Here is a 24916-nt window from a genome sequence, read left to right on the forward strand (position 1 = left end):
GATTAAAGGCGTGCGCCACCACGCCCAGCGAGTTAGGAACTTTTTGCTTTTTGTATTTTCTTTGACTGTTGTGTTAATGTTTTTATGGTACCTTCTACACCTGAGGTTCTTCTCTCTCCTATCTCTTATATTCTGTTGGTGATACTTGCATTTGTGAGTCCTGATCTCTTTCCTAGGTTTTCCATCTCCAGCGTCATCTCCCTTTGTATTTTCTTAATGCTTCTTTTTCTATTTTTATATCCTGGAGAGCTTTGTTTAATTCCTTCACCTGTGTGATTATATTTTCCTATATTTCTTTAAGAGGTTTATGCCTTTATGAGCTACTACTTGTTTACCTGTGTTTTCCTGTATTATTTTAAGGGAGTTATTTATGTCTTCTTAAATTCCTCTATCACAATCTTGAAATAGGATTTTAGATCTTAATCCTGCTTTTCAGGTATGTTGGGGTATCCAGTGCTTGGTGTGGTGGGAGAACTAGGTAAATATTTTGTCAAGTAGCATTAGTTTCTTGCACTTGCTTCTCACCATCTGGATATCTCTAGGGCTAACTGCTCTTGCTGTCCCTGACTAGAGCCTGTCTCTCCTGTGGGACTGGGAGTCCAGCTGTCTTTGTGATCCTATGATTCTGGGATTCTGTGATACTGGGCGTGGCAGATCTCCTAGGAGTCAAGCTCCCTCTAAGATCCTGAGATCCTGGTGTGTCCGAGCTCCTGGGAGTCAAGCTTTCTCTGGCTATTGCAGGAGTGGTTGGGGAGCCAGATCCCTGTGTCCAATCTGGGCACAGGTGCAAGCTGGAAGGAAAGTGTGCCCTTGGCTGGGCATGGGTTCCTGTTTCCCTAGTTTCTGTGGGAGGATCCCTGTTATGCCTGGTTGGGGCAGATGCTGTGGCCTCAACTGTGATATTGGGTGTGTCAGAGCTTCAGTGATCCTGGGTGTGTCAGATCTCCTGGGAGTCAAGCTTCCTCTGAGTGTTGTAGGAGTGGATGGGGAGCCAGAGCCCAGGTGGAAATCAGAAAGACCTCAAGCCTAAGGTTGGGTGGGGTTCTTGCATTCCTGGATCCTGGGGGACCCAGTTAGGCTTGGTGTTGGGGCAGATGTTGTGGCCTCACCTGTAATTCTGGGTATGTCAGATCCCTTGGGAGTTGGGTATTGTGATCAATTTCTTAAGCAAAGATAATTCTACAGAATGTGAAATTGTTTTACTGAGTTTGAGTTTTAGTGGTCAATTGCATATTTATACAATAAAAATCTATGCTTAATAATAAATGTATTGGTCCTAAAAATTAGATCTGGGAGACAACATGATAAAACATTAGGAATCTACCAGTAATTTCATCAGTCCAGATTTAATATTTATGTCTTTGTGTCTCAATTTCTCAAAGTTCATCACATGCCTACCTACATATGAAAAGACATCATCATTTTTGAGCTATCTGTTAGGCAGTTTTTTTTTTAATTTTCCTTGCAGGAAAAGCTCATATTATTGGAAAAAGATATAGCTCTATTTTAATCAACACCAATTCATCAACCACAAAGTTACATTCTTCTAAAATGATATTTTTAAAAATCGTCAGGGCGAATTTATTCAATAGAAGTACATCAAAAATGCCAAGGTTAAGGAAAATGTTATTCTTATTATAATGATATCTTATTTAAAATTTAATGTATCTTAATTCTGAGACTTTAATGTCTACAATGTATTTTCATGACATATACATTGCCCACATACCTCTAAAATTTCTGCCAAATTTTTACCTATGTTACACTACAAATGTAAAATATTTAAGACATTGTGTTTAAATGTGTTTCTTGAATTTCCCTCTGAGCTGTTGACCCAGAGAAGGTCAACATGATCTCATCCATGGAAGAGACCACATTTTGAAGAAGCAATGAAATCTATACCCTCTTTTCCAATCATTCCTTGCCTCCAAAGTCCTTAAAAATAAACAATGTTTTCTTGTTATAATATATTTTGCTATACATACATTGTCTTACATTTAAAGAGATATTCATGTAGAAGTTTGGTCTTCTGTTTGTATTGTAATGAAAAATGTTGACCCTGAAGCCTGGTTGCCTCATGGATGAGAGAGTCTCCATATAACCAAGTGACATACCCAAGTGATGCTATGTAACCTTGCCCCCCACCCCCAGATTACCCTTGATTAGTGAATAAAGATAAGCAGTCAATAACTTGGCAGAAGAGAGGGCTTCTTGGGTTCCTGGGCATGGAGTCTGAGGAGGCCATGAGGGAATGAGAAATGAGGGGAGAGAGAAGAATGCTGCCAGGGAGTAAAAAAGTCATCAATACAGGGCCATGAGGGCTGGCCAATTGGAGTTAACTTCAGCCCAGGTAGAACATGGCAAATTAAAATTCAGGGTTGTTGATGGGGAAATAGATTCAAATATCATAGAATATAGATATCTTCCCAGCTCTAGATTTGATCAAAGTTTACCTTAAAAATGAAAGTTATATGTATTTTTTGGGAACTGAATGATGAAAGGTGGGGAAGAAACCCCAATTTGAGATTAAATAATTATACCAACATATTTATCTATATGTTTTGAAAACAATGAATCTTATTAAATGTACTAACATCTAATTATATCAATTTCATAGGCTATTATCTAGCAAAAACTTTTAAAAGTAACATTTTTGTGTTAACAGTAGAATTATTAACAGAATATAATTCTAAAGGTTCCACTGGTATATTAAAGTAGAAGTAAGTTTTCAAAGCTGACTATAGATTTATATAAGAATATCATTACAAAATTCTGTCACTTATTTTCCTCAAGGCTTCTTTCATGTCTTTGTTCCTCAGACTATACACGAAGGGGTTTAGCATCTGAGGAACCACAGTGTACAATATTGAAGCCACTGCAGTCTTTTTAGGAGAGTCATTCAGGGCAGAGCTGATGTATACTCCAAACAAAGAGCCATAGAAGAGGGAAACTACTGACAAATGAGACCCACAGGTTGATAGGAACTTGTAACTACCTCTCTTTGAAGATGTTTTCAAAATTGAGGTGACAATTTGAATATAAGAAAAAATAATGCCTACAAATGGAAGTCCAGCAAATAAGGAAGCTGAAAGATATATCACTATGCTGTTGATGAAAGTGTCAGAACATGACAGCTTGATTATATGTGCCAGTTCACAGAAGAAGTGAGGGATTTCCAAATATGTGCAGAAGGATAGTCGCAACACCAACAGACTGTGTAGCAAGGCATCTATCATGCTACTGAACAGGGAGAATAGTGTTAGCCAAATACAGATGCTTGGATTCATAATATCCATATATCTAAGAGGATGGCAGATTGCCACATAGTGATCATAAGCCATTGCTGTAAGGAGAAAGTTTTCCATTCCACCAAGAAAAACAACAAAGTACATCTGTGTAACTGATGGCATTGTTTTGTCTCTGGATGTTTATCAATATCTTGGGAACTGTGCTGCTGATGAAGCAGATGTCAGTGAAGGACAGGTTAGAGAGAAAGAAGTACATTGGAGTGTGGAGGTGGGAGTCAAGGCTAACAGCCAAGATAATGATGAGGTTTCCCAGCACTGTGACTAGATACATGAATAGGAAGAGTTCAAAGAGGATGAGCTGCAGTTCTGGATCACCTGTCAATCCCAGAAGAAAGAATTCTGAAGCAGATGTTTGATTTCTGTCTACTCTATTACTGATGAATAAGAGAAAATGTGGTGAAAATGCAATCAAATATACAATACTGTGTTATATACACTTTGAAAATTTCAGAAAACAATTACATGTAATAACCATTAGGGATGAGGGTAAAGAATCCATACTTCAAAAGATTTTCTAATATGTTGCTTTTACAGACATTTCTATAGATTTTTTTTTTTAGTATATTGCTAACCCAGGTGAATAAGAAAGCCTATGTCTATGATTATCCACTACTACTCTGTCTACTTTATCCAAACAATAAAATATATTGCCCTGCTTAATTATCTCTACATTTACTGCTCTGACATCCTTTCATTTTTTAATATAAATATTCATCAACACATTTTAAATATCAATTGCCCCAGTATTTTACTGAATTCTGAGAATGAAATTAAAGAATTACATAGTTTTTACTAGTATGGATTTAACAAATTACATACTAGTACCCTCAGAGCTCCCAGAATTATATCATATCTTAATGTGGGAAAAGTATTATAGGGAAGTGGGGAAATAACAGGGTAAGGAGTGGTTCAAAAAAGTGTGGGAGTTAGAGTAAACTGACATAATATGTAAATGTATTACATTGTCAAAGAGAAAATTTAATCATTATAAAAAACAGAAATATAATTAGAAGTCATGAAATTAGAATCATCCATAGAATGGATCCTTTTTGAACATATTTTAAAAGTATTTTACATTTATAATTGCTTATTAATAGAAAAGACAAGATGAGAAGAACACTCAAAACTTCATAAGGGAAAATGAAGACTATCAAAATGGTAGAATCAAGAATTTGTTGATACACAGAGCAGAGAAACACATAACACAAGAAAAGCATTGGATATCCTAAGTTGGATTCCCTTCATCTGGAAAGATTCAACTTACCATTCAGCAGGAAGTGGTAACTTGATTCAAAAAGTATTAAATTAGTGTGAATGTAACTACTATGAATACTTGATTTGAAAATTATTAACACAATGAAAACTTACAGTTTGTTAGAATACAATCAAATCAGATAAACACATACAAGCCAGATTGCAAAAAGTATCTAGAATATTGTTCAACATGAGGAAATCTTAGTCAATTAATTACCATTTGGAATTTTTCCTGACATCATAAGACAACTTGACATTATCTTTCATTCCCATTTCTATAGCTGTGAGTTTAGGAGCACTGGAAATCATGAGCTTATGTTTAGTATAGGTAAACTTTATATGAGGAAGTACAGTGTTCAAATAAATAGCAGTTTTGCATGCTACAAGTAAAGTAAATTAATGATAAAATGATTTAGATTTATCATGAATGTCAACGCAGAAAACCTGAGGTTAAAATTCTTGTATTTTTCTGAAAAGGTATTGAATACTTATCAAACCTGCACAAGTATTTTCTGTTTATTATGGAGCCCTCGATATGACAGTTATTAGAGTTTTTATTTGCTTTATATTTTCATTAAAACTGACATTTTTATTTCTACTTTATTAATTTTAAGCAAAGTGCTCCACTAAACTTTTCTACCATATAAATTCTCCAATGTTTTTCTATTGATATTACAGTTCTTGCTTCACATCTTTCATGTCCATTCTCCATAAATATGTGTACGTATGGACTGTAAAGCTATAACCAGTGAACAATATGATTGGAAAACAAAGGAGAAAAATGTCCAATATTACCAGATGAGAGAGCCCCAGAAATAGTGTAAAATTTTTAAGCAGAGCTTTGACACATATTTTTTTTTCTGAAAAACCTTGTATCTGATCTTACTTTTTATGAGTACTGCAATTTTTACAATTCAGATTGATGACAGTGTTTATTTCAACATCATTTCCTTGTTATACTTCAATATATTTTTTGAAAATTTGTGGTAAGGGACTTAGATTAGGTCTATAGCATTCTTGATGTGTGCATGCATCTCAATTTCTAAAGTGTTCTCATAGCTGCTCAGAAGAATTGACAACATTTTCTTTCCTGAATATAAATTAATGTTGACCTATTGAAAAGATAATACAAATTTTATAAATTTATCTTTCTCTTTACCTTCCCAAAATATGCAAATAATTATAGAAAAGTTTAGCACATTAGTACAGCACTTAAAAAGTGTGCTATTAATGCTTAAGCTGTTTTAGAACGAGGACAGTATTGCATAATTTTATAAAAGTAGTAAAGATCATAAGACAATATTGGTTAGCAAAATCCCTCTGCAAAACTTCATATTACTCAACTTGTTCTACATGCATTTTTCTCACATATTCACATATGAGAAACTAGAAAATGCCAGTAGGTTGAATTACCTTGCTATTCTCATCATGGAATGGAGCAAGTCAAATTATTTAGTATTGGGTAGTCACAGAACTCTTACTGTTAGGAAAGGAAGAGCCTCTGTATGAGACTTTAAGTTTACTGCCAAATGCAAAACCTCATAGAGCATGATCAAAATGTGTTTTATGAATAAGGTAAGCCTCTTGAGTCAAGTTGTAAGATCAGAGGATTTACAGATATCATGTCCCTAGTGACTGAATATACAAAGGATCTCATTAGACATACTTTGGTATTGTGTTATAAATGATAGAGAGGTATAAATACTTTAAGACCAATACTCAAGAATGTATAAAAATTCTAGCTGATATCTTTACCCTTGAGATCAAAGTTAATTACACATTTATAGCATCTTGATTTTATACTTGCATTTTATTCAACTTGTACACACACGTGCTACTTCTCTTTTTTCTTTTTTCTTTTTAGAACGACAGAGCTTGTTACAAATAAAGAACATCTTTATGACAAATCTAAGTATTGAGATGCCTTTATATAAATAATATCTCCTGGAAGATAAAACGTTGGGTACATGGATTGATGTATAGATGGAAGGATACATGAACAAAGGGATTAATGGGCAAATGCTTGGACTGAATAATGTATAGATAGATGGACAAATGCAGTGGATGGACAGATCAAGGAATATACGAATAAACAGAAGAATTCCTAGACCTTGAGTTTAGTACAAACTTAATGTTTGTACAGATTCAAGAATTATAGTGAAACAAGTATTGATGTTTTTAGGGCTGCCAAGAGGAGATGTCAGTCAGGTGACTCCCTCGAAAGCATGAAGACCTGAGTTTGGCTTCCTAGTTGGTGGTTGAGTCCCTAGGAGCTCTGAGGGTACTAGTTAGTTCATATTGTTGTTTGTCCTAGGGGGCTGCAAACCCTTTAGCTCCATTGGTCCTTTCTCTAACTCCTTCATTGGGGACCCTGTACTCAGTTCAATGGATGGCTGTGAGCCTCTACATCTGTATTAGTCAGGTACTGTCAGAGCCTCTCAGGAGATAGCTATATCAGGCTGGCTTGTACTCCCTTCAGTCTCTACTCCATAGTTAGTCTCTGCAACTCCTTTTGTGGGTGGATATTTGGTTCCCCCTTTTAAGAAGGAATGAAATGTCCACATTTTGGTCTTCCTTTTTCTTGAGTTTCTTATGGTTTGTGGGTTGCTCTTCCTGTATTCTGAACTTCTGGGTTAATAACCACTTATCAGAGAGTGCATACCATGTGTGTTTTTTTGTGATTGTGTTACCTCACTCAGGATGATATTCTCCAGATCCATCCATTTCCCTAAGAATTTCATAAATTCATTGTTTTTAATAGCTGAGTAGTACTCCATTGTATAGATGTACCACAACTTCTGTATCCATTTCTCTGTTACTTTTCACTAGGTGGGTTGCAACTTTCAATCTGATTTGAACAATGGCATCTTTATATCCTGTGCCTGGTTTTGTATTTAGAGATATAAGCATATTTTAACTTTGTTCTCTTTAATATTTTACTGGTAAGAATTTCATGTATAAGTACTTTAATTAAATCATTCCCATACCTCCAAATTCTAATATGTGCACCCATCAACTCTTAATTTATGAACTCCTTTAATTTTTAAATTTGTGATTTATACAACATATATTTTAAATATAATTAAGATACATTATAATGTAATGGCAGAGGTGGTAACATACACTAGGGAGTCAACTAAGTACCAACTAAGCAGTTTCACATGGGTCACAGAGAATAAGCTGTAAGCAGGAAGCAGGCATGGTTATATACTCTGCATACATGATTACAGCTGTTAGCTTAGTCTTTAAGTTTATGTGAAACAATTGGAATGGATGTATCACTGACTCTTTTGTCCACTCTTGGGACTTCTTTCTTGCTATTGGATTTCCTTGCCCTGCCTACATTTGAGTGCTTTTGCCTTGTCCTTGCCTGTGTATGTTTTATCATGTTTGGCTATTGTCCTCTGGAGGCCTACTCTTATTAAAGAAGAAGTAGAGAGGTAGTAGATGTGAAAGATAGGGGAGTTGAGAGGGCTGTTAGAGTGGAAGTAAAGAAAGGTTGGATGAGAATATACTTTATGAGAGAAGAATCTATTTTCAATAAATGTTTGAAAATCTTGGTATCAAAGGAAGAAATAACTAATTAAAAATATGTATAGATTCAAATTTAAAGAAAAAAGCTCAAAAAAATCAATCAAATTGTATGGAAACACATAAAGAAATGTTCAACTTCTTGAGTTATTAATATATTTTGGATATTATCCTTCTGTTGAATATATGGTTGGTGAAGAATATTTTTTCCAATTTGGAGGTTGTTCTTTTATCCTATTGGCAGTGTCCTTTGCCTGATGGAAGGATTTTAGTGTTCTGAGGTCCCAATTATCAATTGCTCATTTTATTGCCTTAGCTGTTGGTCTTCTGTTTAGGAAGTTGTCTCCTGTATAAATGTCTTCAAGGCTATTCTCCATTTCTCCTCTATTAGATATATATCTGGTTTTATGTTGTGGGCTTTGATCCATTTGGACTTGAGTTTTGTGCAGGTTAATAAATATGGATTGATTTACATACTTCACAGTTCATGTACACATCTAGTTAAAGCAACTCCATCTGTTGAAGGTGCATTCCTTTCTCTATAGTATGTTTTTGTTTTTGTCTTTATTGTCAAAATTTAAGTGTCTATAGGTGTGTGCGTTCATTTCTGGTCTTTGATTCAATTCCCTTGATCAACCTGTCTACTTCTACACAAATACAATGCTATTATTATTATTATTATTATTATTATTATTATTACTAATATTATTATCACTACTACTACTCTGTAAAACTACTTGTTATGAGGCTTTTTGATACTCCCAGATGTTCTCTTATTGTAGAGGATTGTTTTAGCTATGATGAGTTTTGTGTTTTCAAAAGAAGCTTACCAACAAGGATGGCCTACATGAGCATGATAAAATTTCACTTAGAAGGAGGAATAAAGTATCCATAGGAGGCAGATGGAGGGAGGAAATGGGTGGAAGATGAATGTGAAGGGGAATGGGCAAGGTCAGGATCAGGCTGTAGAGAGACATGAGAGGAAGAGGATAGTCAATGGTAATTGTCTGTTAATGGATGGTGGGAGGGGTTCAAGTAGGAAAGGCACTTTCAATACGACAAAATGGCACCCAACAAATAGGGGAAAAGTTCTTTACCAACCCTACATCCTATAGAGGTCTAATATCCAATCTATACAGAGAATTCAAGAAGTTAGACTCCAGAGAATCAAATAACGCTATTAAAAATGTGGTGCAGAGCTAAACAAAGAATTCTCAACTGGGGAATACCAAATGACTGAGAAGCACCTAAAGAAATGTTCAACCTCCTTAGTCATCAGGGAAATGCAAATCAAAGCAACACTGTGATTCTACCTCATACCAGTCAGAATGGCTAAGATCAAATACTCAGGTAACTGTAGATGCTGACAATGATGTGGAGAAAGAGGAACACTCCTCCATTGATGGTTGGATTGTAAGCTGGTACAACAACACTGGAAATCAGTTTGGCAGTTCCTCAGAAAATTGGACATAGTACTACCTGAGGACACAGCAATATCACTCCTGGGCATATACCCTGTGTTTCACTATGTTCATAGCAGCTTTATTTATAATAGCCAGAAGCTGGAAAGAACCCAGATTTCCCTCAACAGAGGAATGGATACAGAAAACGCAGTACATTTTCACAGTGAAATACTACTTAGCTATTAAAAACCAATGAATTTACCTGTTTTTTTATTTCTTGTTTCTTCCTTCATTTCTGTAGTGTACATCTTCAAAGGTCTCCAAAGCTTAAATCTAATGTTTAATTTTGATTGAATCCATACATTTTTATCTCTCATTGAAACAAAGTCTCTCATTGAAACAAAGGCAAAACTTCTTTGCCAGTAAATTTCTAACCTTCCATTTTCAAGTTAAGAAAATTATTTTTTAAATTTTTTTTGGACATTTTATTTATTTACATTGCAAATGTTATCTCCTTTCTCAGTTTCCTCTCTGAAAACCACCTATCATATCCTCCCTATCTCCCTCCCCCTGATTCTATGAGGGTGCTCACCCACCCACCCACTCCTACCTCCTCCCCCCTACCTTCCCCTACACTGGGACAAGGACCTCTCCTCCCATTGATGCCCAACAAGACCATCTGCTGCTACATATGCAGCTGAAATCATGGGTCCCTCTATGAGTACTCCTTGGTTGGTGGTTTAGTTACTGAAAGCTCTGGGGAGTCTGGATGGTTGATATTGTTGTTCTTGCTATAGGTTGCAAACTCCTTCAGCTCCTTCCATCCTATCTCTAACTTCTCCATTGGGAACCCCATGCTCAGTTCAATTGTTGGCTATGAGCATTCCCCTCTTTATTTGTCAGGCTCTGGCAGAGCTTCTCAGGAGACAGCTATATTAGACTCCTGTCACCATGCACTTCTTGGAATACACAATTGTGTCTGGGTTTGGTGATTGTATATGGAATGGACCCACAAGTAGGACAGTCTCTGGATGCCTTTTCCTTCAGTCTCTCCTCCACACTTTGTCTCTGTACTTGCTCCTGTAATCATTTTTTCCCCCTCCTATGAAGGACCAAAACATCCACACTTTGGTCTTCCTTCTTGAGATTTCATGTGGTCTGTGAATTGTATCTTGAGTATTCCGAGCTTTTGGGCTAATATCCACTTATCATTAAGTGCATACCATGTATGTTCTTTTGTGATTGGGGTATGTCATGCAGGGTGATATTTACTTGTTCCATTCATTCACCTAAGAATTTTATGAAGTCATTGATTTTAATATCTGAGTAATACTCCATTGTGTAAATGTACCACATTTTCTGTATCCATTCTTCCGTTGAGGGACATCTGGGTTCTTTCCAGCTTCTGGCTATTATAAATAAGGTTGCTATGAACATAATGGAACATTTGTCCTTGTTATATGTTGGAGCATCTTTTGAGTTTATGCCAGGAGTGGTATATCTGGGTACTCAGGTAATGCTATCTCCATTTTTTTGAGGAACCATCAGACTCATTTCTAGAGTGGTTGTACTAGATTTCAATCCCACCAAAAATGGAGGAATGTTCCCCTTTCTCTCAATCCTCACCAGCATCTGCTGTCACCTGAGTTTTTTATATTAGCCATTCTGACTAGTGTGAGGTGAAATCTCTGGGTTGTTTTGATTTGTATTTCCCTGATGACTAAGGACGTTGAACATTTCCTTAAGTGATTCTCAGTCATTCTATATTCCTCAGTTGATAATTCTAGTTTAACATTGTATCTCATTTTTAATAGATATATTTGATTCTCTGGAGTCTATCTTCTTGAGTTCTTTCTATATATTTTGATATTAGTGCTGTATCAGATGAAAGATTGGTAAAGATATTTCCCCAATCTGTTGCTTTCCATTTTGTCCTATTGACATGGTCCTTTGCTTTACAGAAACTTTGCAAATTTAAAAGGTCCCATTCGTCAAGTTTGATCTTAGAGCATAAGCCACTGGTGTTCTGTTCAGGAAATTTTCCCTTGTGCCAAAGTGTTTGAGGCTCTTTCCCATTTTCTCTTCTACTAGTTTCATTTTATCTGGTTTTATGTGGAGGTCCTTGATCGACTTGTACTTGAGCTTTGTACAAGGAGATAAGAAAGGATTGATTTGCATTCTTCTACATGCTAATGACTAGTTGAATCAGTACCATTTGTTCAAAATGCTGTCTTTTTTGACAGATGGTTTTAGCTTCTTTTCACATATTAAGTGACATAGATATGTGGGTTCATTTCTGAGTCTTCAGTTCTATTCAGTTGATCTTACTGTCTGTCTCTGTACCAAGTCCATACAGGTTTTTATCACTATTGCTCTGTTGTTCTATCATGTAGCTTGAGTTCAGGGATAGTGATTTCTGTAGAAGTTCTTTTATTGTTGAGAATAGTTTTCAGTATGCTTGGTTTTTGTTATTACAAATGAATTTGCACATTGCTCTTTCCAACTCTATGAAGAATTGAGTTGGAATTTTGATGAGGATTGCATTGAATGTGTAGATTACTTTTAGCAAAGTAGTCATTTTTACTATATTAATCCTGCCAATTCACGAGCATTGGAAGGCTTTACATCTCCTGAAGCCTTCTTCAGTTTCTTTCTTCAGAGCCTTGAAGTTCTTGTCATACAGATTCTACACTAGCTTGGTTATAGTCTCACCAAGGTATTTTATATTATTTGTGCCTATTGTGAAGGGTCTAGTTTCTCTAATTTCTTTCTCAGCCTGTTTATCATTTGGGTAGAGGAAGGTTACTGCCTTGTTTGAGTTGATTTTATTTCCATCCACCTTGCCAAAATTGTTTATCATGTTTAGGAGTGCTCTGATGGAGTTTTTGGGGTCACTTAAATATACTATCATTTCATCTGCAAATAAGAATATTTCATCTTCTTCCTTTCCAATTTGGATCCCTTTGACCTCCTTTTGTTCTCTAATTGTTCTTGGTATGAATTCAAGTACTATATTGAATAGGTAGAGAGAGAATGTACAGCCTTGTCTAGTCCCTGATTTTAGTGGGATTGCTTCAAACTTTTCTCCATTTAGTTTGATGTTGGCTACTGGTTTGCTGTATATTGCTTTTACTATGTTTAGGTATGGACCTTGAGTTATTGATCTTTCAAAGCCTTTTACTATGAAGGGGTGCTGAATTTTGTCAGATTCTTTCTCACCATCAAATGAGATGATTATGTGAATTTTTTATTTGAGTTTGTATATATTGGATTATGTTGATGGATTTCCATATATTGAACCATCCCTGCATTCCTGGGATGAAGCCTACTTGAATATGATGGATGATTGTTTTGATGTGTTTTTAGATTCAGTTTGTTAGAATGTTATTGAGTATTTTGTAAAGATATTCATAATGGAAATTGATATGAATTTTGCTTCCTTTGCTGTGTCTTTGTGTGGTTTAAGTATCAATGTAATTGTGGCTTCATAGAATGATTTTTTAGTGTTACTTCTGTTTCTTTTTGTGCAATAGTTTGAAGAGTATTGGTGTTAGACCTTCTTTGAAGGTCTGACAGAATTCTTCACTAAAACCTTCTAGTCCTCAGCTTTATTTGGTTGGGAGAGTTCTAAAGAGAGCTGCTGTTTCTTTAGGGTTCTGGTACTATTCAGATGATTTATCTGATCAAAATTTCACTTTGTCACCTGGTATCTGTCTAGAGAATTGTTCATTTCATCCAGATTTTACAGATTTGTTAAGTATAGTTTTGTTGTAGTAGGATTCAATAATTTTTAGAATTTCTTCTGTGTCTTTTGTTATGTCTCCATTTTCATTTCTGATTTTGTTTATCTGGATATTGTTTCTGTGCCCTTTGGTTAGTCTGACTAAGGGTTTATCTATTTTATTGATCTTTTTCATAGGATCAGCTCCTGGTTTGTAAATTCTTTGTATGGTCCTCTTTCTTTCTACTTGGTTGATTTTAGCCCTAAAATTGATTATTTCCTGCCATTTACTCCTCAGGTGTATTTACATCTTTTGTTCTAGAGTTTTCAGGTGTGCTGTCAAGCACTCTCCAGCTTCTTTTCAGAGGCACTCACAGCTATGCATTTTCCTCTTAGTACTGCTTTCATTGTGTCCCATAAGTTTTGTATGGTGTGTCTTCATTTTCATTAAATTCTAAAAAGTGTTTAGTTTCTTTATTTCTTTCTTGATGAAGTTATCATTGAATACAGCATTGTTCAGCTTCCATGTGTATGTGGGCTTTCTCTTGTTTTTGTTATAATTGAAGACCTTCCTTAATCCATGGTGATCTGATAGGATGCATGGGATTATTTCAAACTTCTAGTATCTGTTTAGGCCTGTTTTATGACCAATTATATACTCAGTTTTGGAGAAGGTATCATGTGGTGCTGAGAAGGTATATTCTTTGATTTACTATGAAATGTTCTATAGATATCTGTTAAATCCATTTGGTTCATAACTTTTGTTATTTTCATTGTGTCTCTGTCTAGATTCTGTTTCTGTTATCTGTCCATTGCTGAGAGTGGGATGTTTGAAGTCTCTCACTCTTATGTGTGAGGTGCAATGTGGGCTTTGAGCTTTTATAAACTTTCTTTTATGAATGTGGGTGTCCTTGCATTTGGAGCATAGATTTTCAGATTTGAGAGTTCATCTTGCCATTTGTGTTCTCTTACAGTCTTTATAACATCTGCCCAGGATCTCCTGACTTACATAGTCTCTGGAGAGAAGTCTGATGTAATTCTGATAGGTCTGCCTTTATATGTTACTTGACCTTTTTCCCTGCCTGTTTTTTAACATTCTTTCTTGGTTTTGTGCATTTGTTCTTTTTATCATTATGTGACAGGAGGAATTTCTTTTCTGGTCCAGGCTATTGTAGTTCTGTAGCCTTCTTGTGTGTTTATGGGCATTTCTTTTTTTAGGTTAGGGAAGTTTTCTTCTACAATTTGGTTGAAAATATTTTCTTGCCCTTTAAGGTGGGAATTTTCACTCTCTTCTATACCTATTATCCTTAGGTTTGATCTTCTCATTGTGTCCTGTATTTCCTGGATGTTTTGGGTTGGGAGCTTTTTGCAGTTTTCATTTTCTTTGACTGTTCTCTCAATGTTTTCTATGGTATCTTCTGCACCTGAGACTTTCTCTTTTTTCTCTTGTATTCTATTAGTGATGCTTGAATTACCTGATCACTTTCCTAGATTTTCTGTCTCCAGGTTTGTCTCCCTTTGTGTTTTCTTTATTGTTTTTATTTCCATTTAAAAATCCTGGATGGTTTTGTTCAATTCATTCACCTGTTTGTGTTTTTCTCTAAATTATTTAAGGGATTTTTTTGTGTGTGTGTTTCTTTTTTAAGGGCTTCTAGCTATTTACCTGTGTTCTCCTGTATTTCTTCAAAAGATTTATTTACGTCCTTCTTAAAGTCCTCTATCATCATCTTAAAAAGTAGTTTAAAATCTGAATTTTGCTTTTCCAGTGTGATGGGGTGTCCTGGAATTGCCTATGGTGGGAGAACTACGTTCTGATCATGCCATGTAACCTTGATTTCTGCTGCTTATGTAAGCCAACCTGGTCTGCACAATGAGTTCCAGGACAGCCAAGTCTACACAGAGAAACCCTGTCTCAAAAACAAAACAAAACAAATCAAAATTATCTCTCCCTTTCGGCTGGAGAGATGACTCAGTGGTTAAGAGCACTGACTGCTCTTCTGAAGGTCCTGAGTTCAAATCTCAGCAACCACATGATGGCTCACAACCATTTGTAATGTGATATGATGCCCTCTTCTGGAGTGTCTGAAGACAGCTACAGTGTATTTAAATATAATAAATAAATAAACCTTTAAAAAATAAAAAAAGAAAGAAAGGAAGAAAAATTCCTCATCTGACCAGCCTGATATGGAAGCAGGATGTTCACTGAGCCAAAAATGTTTCTCTGTGTCTCTGTTATAAACCATTGATTCAATTTGATTACCATTTTTAATTACAATCCTATAAAAGGTAGAAGAAGAATATCAGGATTCCTCAACCTGCTTGCTTTGCTTTCAGGAGAGTACCTAGGATTGTCATTAATTATATAATCACAATGTTTTCCTGTCCAAACTATTTCCATGTTTCTGAGGCTGGGCATATGTACACAGAGTAACCTGAAAACTTAGTTTTTCAGCTACGGTTTTTAAGTTCCTGGAATTTTCCTAAGTTTTTCTTCTTTAATGTTCCCCCCCTTTTTTTTTAATCCCATGTCTCATACTTATTAATACTACATAAGTAACAGGTTGTAAAGGAGACTCAATTTCTTGTATAGTTAATTATCCTAGGGAACTGCCATTTGTTTTATCTATATTAATAACAGATATTATAAGAACTTTTCCATATCCTAGGATTAGCCTTTGGTAAGGGGCCCTTAACAGGAAGAAATTCAAATATTAAATATGTCAGAGACACAAGTAAAAGTTGTGTAGTCTATTTCCACTAAGATAATGATGGGTCAGTCCTGGTCATTCAAGCGCTGGAACTTTGTCAAAGAGTACCTGCTGTATGCTTGGCATAACTAGTAGTTGTGGAAGATTAATTTCTAATTCTCTGAAATAAACACCGTAATGATTTTCATAGTGTCTTTACATGTATGCACTCACACCAAAAGTAGAAGGGTTTTCCTGTTGCTTCAAATCCTCACAAATATTAGCTCTCATGTTTGCTATTGATTTTGTACATTCTGACAGCTTTACCAAGAATTATCAAAGTAGGTTTAATTTGCATTTCCTTGCTGGTTAAGTATGTTGAACATTTTTCAAGTTTTTCTCAGCCATTTGAGATTCCTCTTCTGAATATTCTCTGTTTAGATCTGTACCCAATATTTAAGTTGCATTACTTGCTTTTTAAGCATCATTTTTTGTTAAGTTCTTTATGTATTTTAGATATTTATATCTCTAATGGATGTGGAGTTGGTAAAACCTTTACCTACTTTATATGTTTCTTTTTATTCCAATTGACAATGTCTTTTGCATGAGAGAAACTTTTCAGTTTCATGAGGTCTAAATTATTGTTGATCTCAGTGTCTGCACCATTAGTGCTCTGTTTGCAAAGTTGTCTTCTGTGTCAATGTGCTCAAGATCATTACACACTTTTTTTTTTAAATCAGGTTCAATGTCAGTAGTTTTATTTTGAGGTTTTAATCCACTTGTACTTGAATTTTGTGCAAGGTGATAAATTTATATCTACTTGCATTCTTCTATATGCAAACATCCAGTTAGATTAGCACCATTTATTCAAGATGCTTTCCTTTGTCAGGTGTGTATTTCTGACTTCTTTATTAAAAATCAGGTGTGCAAAATTGTGAAAATTTATTTCTGAGTTAAATTCAATTCTATTGGTCAATGTGTTTATTTGCATGACAGTACCGAGCAGTTTTTTATTACCATAAGTCTCTAGAAATCAGGGATCGTGACACTTTCAACAGGTTTTCACCATTCAAGATATTTTTAGCTATCCTGTTTGTTTTAATTGTTCTTTCCCATTATAAACTTGTGTATTGTTTTTATTGTTCTTTCCCATTATAAAGTTGTGTATTGTCCATTCAATGTCTATATGATCTTGTGTGGGAATTTTGACGTGGATTGAATGGAATCTGTAGATTGCTTATGTAGGATGAATATTTTTACTATGCCAATTCTACTGATATATGTACATAGGAAATCTTTCCATTTTCTGCTATCTTCTTCAATTTGTCTTTCAGAATTTTAAATTTTTATCATTTTTCTGTTTCACTTGCTTAGTTAAGAGGTACCCAAGATACATCACATAGTGTGCAGCTATGGCAAAGGATGCTATTTCCCTTATTTGGTCCACAGTCAGTTTGCCATTTGTGTATAGGATGGCTACTGATGTTTTGAATAAATTTTGTATCCAGACATTTACCTGAAATTGTCTACCAGGTATAGAAGTTCCTGAATTTTTCCATTTTTAGGGTAACTTATATATACTATCATGTCCTATACAAAAACCAATAATTTAACTTTTTTCTTTCCAACTTTTATTCTCTCACTCTTCTAATTTCTTATTTCCCTAGCCTAAATTTCAAGTACTCTATTCAACAGATAAGGAGATAGTGGGCAACTTTTCTTGCTCTTGAATTTAGTGGAATTGCTTGAGTTTATTTCCATTTAATTTGATGTAGGCCTGCTGTAAATTGCCTTCATTATATTTAGGAATGTCCCTCAGATTCCTATTCGTTTCAGGACATTTATCATTAATAAGTGTTGTATTTTGTCCCAGGCTTTTCAGCATCTAATAAAATGATAATTTTTAATTTTAGTTTATTTATGTGGTGTATTATATTTACCAATTTTTTTTATGTTGAACAACCCCTGAATGTGTGGGATTAAATGGACTTGATCCTGGTGGAGGGTGTTTTGTGTGCATTTTTGTGTTTGGTTTGCAAGTATTTTATTGAGTAGTTTTGCATCTATGTTCATAAGGAAAATTCATTGTGATTATTTCTGGGTTGAGTCTTTTTATGATATAGGTATCAAGGTAATTGTGGCGTCCAAAATGATCCAGAATGTTCCTTCTTTTTCCATTTTGTGGAGTAATTTGAGGAGACTTGGCCTTAAGTCTTCTTTGATAGCCTAATAGAATTCTGCACTAAAACAGCTTGGCCTTGGGCTTTTTTCCTAGAATGAATTTTGATTACTGTTAATATTTATCTAGGGGTTATAGACATATTTATGTTGTTGATTTAATTTGTTGTATGCTACCTTTTGAAAACATTATCCATTTCTTTTAAATTTTAATTTAATTTGTTGTATGGTACCTTTTGAAAACATTATCCATTTCTTTTAAATTTTCCTCTTGGATGGAGTATAGATCATTGAAGTATGTCTGTATGATTCTTTGGAATTCCTTGATGTCAATTGTAGTGTACCCCCTTTTTATTTTTTCTTTTATTGATTTAGATATTCTGTATTTCTCCTTTAGGTAGTTTGGAAAACTTTCTGTCATTCTTGTAGATTTTCATCAAAAAATCATTTTTTTTGCAATGAGTTTTGTATTATTCTTTGTTTCTGTTATATTGAGATCAGCCCTCAATTTGATAATTTCTTTCTGTCTTCTTCTAGAGATTTCAGTTGTCTGATTAGATTGCTAGTATGAGATCTCTCCATTTTTTTTTAAATGTAGGCATATAGTGGAATTAACTTAACTCTTAACCTCACTTTGATTGTTTTTCAAATGTGACTATGTTGAATATTTATGTTCACTTAATTCCAGAATTTCATGTATTTATTTTGGCCTTGACTCATTCACTTACTGAGTATAAAATTTGTTAATTTTCCATGCATTTGTAATTGTTCTCTTGTTTCTGTTGTTGATGCCCAGTTGTAATCCATGGTTTTATGAAAAGATTCACAGAATTTTTTCAATTTTACTTAGTAAGGCATACTTTGTGCCAGAGTATATGGTGAATTTTGGAGGGAGTTTCATGAGATGCTTTGAAGAAAGAAGACATATCCTTTTGTGTTTGTGTGGAATGTTTTAGAAGTATATGTTAAATTCATTTGCTTTAAAGTATCAATTACTCATAGTATTTCTCTGTTTTGTTTTTATATAGATGACCATTCCACTGACAAGAGATGGGTAATGTATTCTCTCACAATGAGGGCCAGTGTGTGATTGATCCATAGTTGTGTTTCCTTTACAAATGTTGTCATTTTTTTGTTGAATAGGTGTTAAAAGTTAAAATGCCATCATTGTTACTGTCCTGCAGTAACATTAAACAGTGGGTAACCTGGAAAAATGGAGTTAGAAAGAAGAGCAGCTGCTGGAGAGAGTTAGGGATAGGATAGAGTGGCCACAGACATACCTACCCATGTGGAAAGGTAAAAATTAGACAGGAGACTTTACTGCTCAGCCATCTTGGTTCTTTAATCAAGACTCCTTAGTTCTCCCAATAGGTATATTACCTGGGGCAAAAACCACTCCCCCAAAATACATCAGTGTAACAGTCCAATCAGTGACTTCCTTGTTACTCTGTGGGGGTAAAGCTTTTGAATGTAACCGGAACCAGGTTTCGCTCAACAGGTGGGCAGCCGCAGCCCTGGGGCCCGTGGCACTGTTTTGCTTTCGATACTGTCTGGGCTGTGGGGAGGGAGTCCACATTTCACCCTCTCTCATTAAAAAAAACAAACGCAGGGTACAGGACAAGAGCTCGACACACTTGCATGGGAATCATCATGGTGAGTAGAGCCTCTCTTTCTGGCTTCGTCCCCTCAGGCAAATTTTGCTCAATGAGAGCCAGGCTTATGACATGTCTTTATCACTGACAGCCACTGGGCATGTGCTTGCCTGAGTTAACCTCACCACTAGAGAGAGCACTACTTTCTGCACCACCCATCCATACAAAATGCCAAGTTGTGCCTATTAACACCTGCAAAGTCCGGAAGTTGCCACGATTCTCTGGAAGCAGTTGAGGAACTTCTGACAGCCTGATGCTGAAATGGGGCGGTTGGAGCTGAGAGCACATGCATGGGGCCCAAGCGAGCGAATCCATGCCTACACAAGATTTCACAGTTGCAAATCTTCCGCTAGGGCTCTGGAGTCGGTTGCCCAGAGAACAGGTCTCAAGATAATGTAAATAAGTCCTTTGAAGACTCTGGTAGTTGAAATAACCTTTGAAATGCTGAAATCTCGGTGGTACGCCAGCGACTTTGGGATGTCGCCTGTTCTCAGAATGTAAACATTGAAACAACAGCGAAACTTTGCCCTGGGTGAGCCATAGTTTATTTTCTTCTGCTTTATCGGGAGTAAGCAGATTGCCAAATCAAATGGGAAAAACACGTTCAAAACAGGCAGGAAAAAGCCTGTCAGCTTTAGAACAAACAGAACGAAAGAAAAAAGGAAAAAAAAACTTTCTGAGCTTTCCTGCTAGGACAGCAGCTGCTCTGAATCAATCTGGTGTACCAATCTTTCTGGGAGCCACCGCGTCTCCTCCTCTCTTTGTGAAAAAATGTAGACTGAGCCTCTGCCCCAAACCAACACAGGGTCTGGGCCATGCCATGCATTGGGCGGGTCTCTCCAACACACAATAGCATGAGAATTAATAGGTTCAGGATGCCAATGTCAGTCTGCCGCAGATTGACTTTTAACATCGGTCTGCAGAAAACTCAAAATAAAAAGGACAAAAGCAAGATGCGCCTTTGGACACCTCTGGCGGAACAAATTCCCTCCTTTGGTCTTGAATAGCCAATAAAACTTCTACTGGCCAATAAAAAAAAAAGTTCAGCCAATAGATTTGGCCCAAAAGCATGTCTATAAAAGGATACTGTGTCTGTATCCACTTGGCAAATAAAAGTATAAGGCTGCCATTGTGTAAAAACCCTAAAGGAGCCCCTTTCGCCAGTCAAGGTGGGGTGACACGCCATTTTTAAAAAATGATTTTTCAAGACAAGCGAGAGGCAATACACCTTTAAACATGAGCAAAACAAAGTATGCCTAAAAAGAGGCGAAAAATGAATATGAGTATTATTTAACATAATCAAAAAGGCAAAACATGTCTCTTAATATAAGCAAAACTAGAGCAAAGACGCTCTCAGGGAGGAGTGCATATCCTCCTTAAAAATTCAAATAAGAATTGACAACATGTAATAAATGTATGACTGTACTAGTCAATTCTATAAGGAACATTAAATATATATAAAAAAAGAATATAGACAAACAGCAAATAATAAATCATTTAAGTATAAGTAATCAAACTTAAGAGTCTGAGATGAAATAGTCACATGTGTATATATTAACATCAATTTAGAGATTAAAATCATATATTAAAATTGACTAAATATAGGTAATAAAAAACTCAGATAAGTAAGTATCTATATATTAATAATAGGATAGAACATGTGACATAGCATTCGTCAAAATGGCCCAGCAGGCCAGAGCAGTGACTGCTCTCCTGAAAGTCTTGAGTTCGGATCCCAGCATCCACAACCACTCACAGTGATATCTGACCTTTTGATATTAATTTTAGCAGATATACATGATAACTTATGGCCATCTGTACAATCACAGTGTATAACACACATAAAATCAAATAAAACATGTGACTTGAATATAAGTTACTGTAGAGAAAAATCAATTTTTTTCTAAAATTCTAATTAAGTAATAAGCCAAATATCTATTAGTATATAGTAATAACCGATCTAATTGTTCTTTGAAGAAATAGATGTCTCTTTAGGTTTTTAAGACATTCTTTAAAAATATTTTCATGACTTTATCATAAAATTTTTGTTAATATTATAACAGCTTGGTAATAGGATATTAAAACTTTATTTAGAAAATGAGAAAAGATGAATTTATACTAATGTCCTTTTTTGCCAAAGAATTGCTGTGGGCAAAAACTAAACATTCGGTTATAATTGACAAGTGACAGAAGCTTCTTCTAATTTCTGTAAAAGGCTGTTTGTCTCACAGTTAATTCTTATCAGAGGCTTAAGTCTGGTGGTGAGTTTAAGATGAGTATAAAGTAACTTAAAATAAGCAACTCATCTTTTCTTTTTAGATACAACTCTCTTGATGTAGCTGAGGCTTAAATAGTTAACTTCAAGGCTACCAGGACATAGAAGGAAAAACAACCTCCTAAATACACAATAACTCCATAAGAAATAGGCAAGTCAGATTGTAATGTTTCTATAAGTTTTATGACCTCATTGACTCTACATAAATTTCAAATTTACAATTACTTAGACCTACATCTGAATGAATCTGTGAAAATGTTGATTTTGTCTCAAAAACTATTTCCCTGAGGTAAGGGAGAGACACAACCAGGAAGACTTCTCTAGCCCTGGTTGTAAAACAAAAGGAATGTCTCTAAGGCTTCACTGAAGCATCTTTGTGTTTTTGTATTAACTCAAATGTGAACTATCACTGAGCATACCACCTGAATTACATCTAAAGATTACACCTATTGTAGTGAGGTCAGATTCTAAGGGTGATTTTGTTCTTTATCTCTGTTTCCTTTTCTAGCTGACTTTAAACTTAAAACATATATAGTAGCCTTGGTGCTGTAAAAGCACTGTTTCTAAAGAAAAACTCTTTTTCCCAAGCAAAAAAGCACAAGAGTGGAGTCTGGCTTCAAGAGGTGGAATTCAGTCAGGTCCTGGAGCCTTGCAGCATCGCTGATAAGCTCAAGCCAGGGGGCGGCACCTCAGTGCACTGTACCACTCTGGGTGCACCAGTCTAGGGCAGTTTCATTGGACAGTGACCCAGCAGCCACTGTGTCAACTGTACTGGCTATGAGCAAAGAAAGCCAAAACCACCATCTTACTGGTAATGGGCTGCCAGAGGCTTGGTAGCCAGGGCCATGGCCACTCTTGTGACACCTTTCTGTGAAGACTGGAGGTCCACCGTTTGGTCAACAGGCTTCTGCACAAAAGACCAAAAATTTCTGGAAACCAGTAAGCAAACTCAAATAACTAAAGTGCACTTGTTAGCAACATTTGTTAGCGACTCCTGACTGTGGCTTCCCAGTTGTCCTGACACTGTCAGACCGTATCTAGGCGGACAGACAAAAGTGTACTGAAAAGTTGCCCCGCCTCATCGACCCCGCACGCATGCAAGGTCACCTGGAGCCACAGCCCTTGTTTGGCAGGACTCAGTATGATTAGCCCTGAGGCTATAGAATGTAACCGAGCTGGAACAGAGAAGGGAACAGAGTGGAGATGGCGAGGACACCTGTGTTAAAAGCCTGTGAGGCTTCTTAGTTAAAAGTACTTTTATATCTTTATCATTCTTGGCACTGTTTCTAACACAGGAAACTCTACTTGAGTGTCTCTGAACTGTAGTTAGCAAATCTGATGTCAAGCCCCTACATAATTTGAAATATAGCTATAGAATAAAACTTAGTTACCACAGATGTATGGCTTGAATCTAAATTCTAGCTGGAGTCAGGTGGGATACTTACTTAGTCATAATGGAGGTAGAGGCAGGCAGACTCACGAGCCCCAGGACAGCCTGTCTCAAACCAATTAGCTATTAGCATGAATAGCCTTTAGTAATAGAAGAGACAATAAAAACAGAGTTTAGTAATTTGAAAACTCAATGAATACATACTTTTAGGACTAGCTAGAAACCAAATGAAATCTATTAATAAAAAATTACAATTAAGCTCTTAATACCTTATGAAAACAGCTTTTGATTAGAAATATAAACCTGCCTTTGTCTCTCAAATATAGAGGAAAAAATAACAAGGGGCGGTACCCACTTTTGGCTCACACCCAAAACTCAACAAGTTTTAGTTAACTAATATAAATACCTGATTTCAGAGAGAAAGGAGTTCTATCTCCCAAAGATCCCAAGAGAATTGGGTCCGGGCAGGTCCATGTGTTTCCACCCGCTCATAATGGCGGAACTTGTGGCGTCTCAAAATCGAGACCCCACTAGGCTTTTGTTGTAACTCAGGAAACCTGGCTACATGGCGCTGTGAGAGTGGCACTCTGCGACTCTCTGGGCCACACGTCTGCCACCCGCCTTACTCGGAAATCTGCCTGCTCTGCACACCGCTTTTGCCCGTTTGTTAGGGACCATTTTATTTCGCTCAAGTCTCCAAACAGAGCAGCCAGTATGGACAGAGGAAGCCCCTTGGCCTGCGCTCAGCCCAGGTGCTGCTCTCTCCACCTTGCCGCCTGCTACCGCACAAGCCCTGTCTAGCTGAGCCAGAAAAAGAGCAAGCAGCCATGAGCTGCCTGCAGGGTTGCGCAGGCACGGAACCTGTCCTTTCCCGCCCTCTGGAGAGGCACACACGGATGGAGCTCCCAGTTATGACCAAGAGACAAAGATGCCCCGCCCGCCTGTAGGGGACTGTCTACATCTGCTGTGGATCAGAAGATCTGGGGTACTGAGCAGGCCGATGCAGGCTATGGCGGGAAAACCTGTCAGCAGTGTCTCCCCAGCAGTGCTTCCCTGTGAGGGCCCAGCGTAGCTGCCCGCTCACTCTGTTGCACGCATGCGCAGGCCGGTGGCCCTTGGCAGTACCATTGAGCGCACAGCCCTCGCCCCGCCCAAGGCCAGCCCCTGTATCTGAGACCTCTGCCACACTCCTGACTGCACAACGAGGGCAGCGGAGAGGGGAGGGGAGCGCACTCTTGCTCGGAGTCTATAGCCCCTTCTCCGGCTACACGTGTAGTCAACTGCTCATGCGAGACAAAGATGTCCAGGGTGGAGGAAGGAAGCTTTTACCACTGCAGTCACCTGCCCGCTATGACTATTCTAATTTGTTCGAGTCCCAGAACCGAGCAGCTAGCACCAGACAAGGAAAGCCTTTACTCTGCACGCTCCGCTGAGAGGGTGGAGCCTCCGCGGCCATCTTGGCCACATGTACAATAGGGCAGAGCAAAAACACAAGATGACACAGAGACAACCCGCAT

General features: G+C 36.7%; 1 pseudogene; it reads right to left on the minus strand.

Moving 5' to 3' along the window:
- Window positions 1-2762: 2762 nt before the first annotated feature.
- On the minus strand, window positions 2763-24916 carry LOC116072679 (annotated as a pseudogene).

This window comes from Mastomys coucha, unplaced genomic scaffold, assembly GCF_008632895.1.
Source record: "Mastomys coucha isolate ucsf_1 unplaced genomic scaffold, UCSF_Mcou_1 pScaffold23, whole genome shotgun sequence".
Taxonomy (NCBI): Eukaryota; Metazoa; Chordata; class Mammalia; order Rodentia; family Muridae; genus Mastomys; species Mastomys coucha.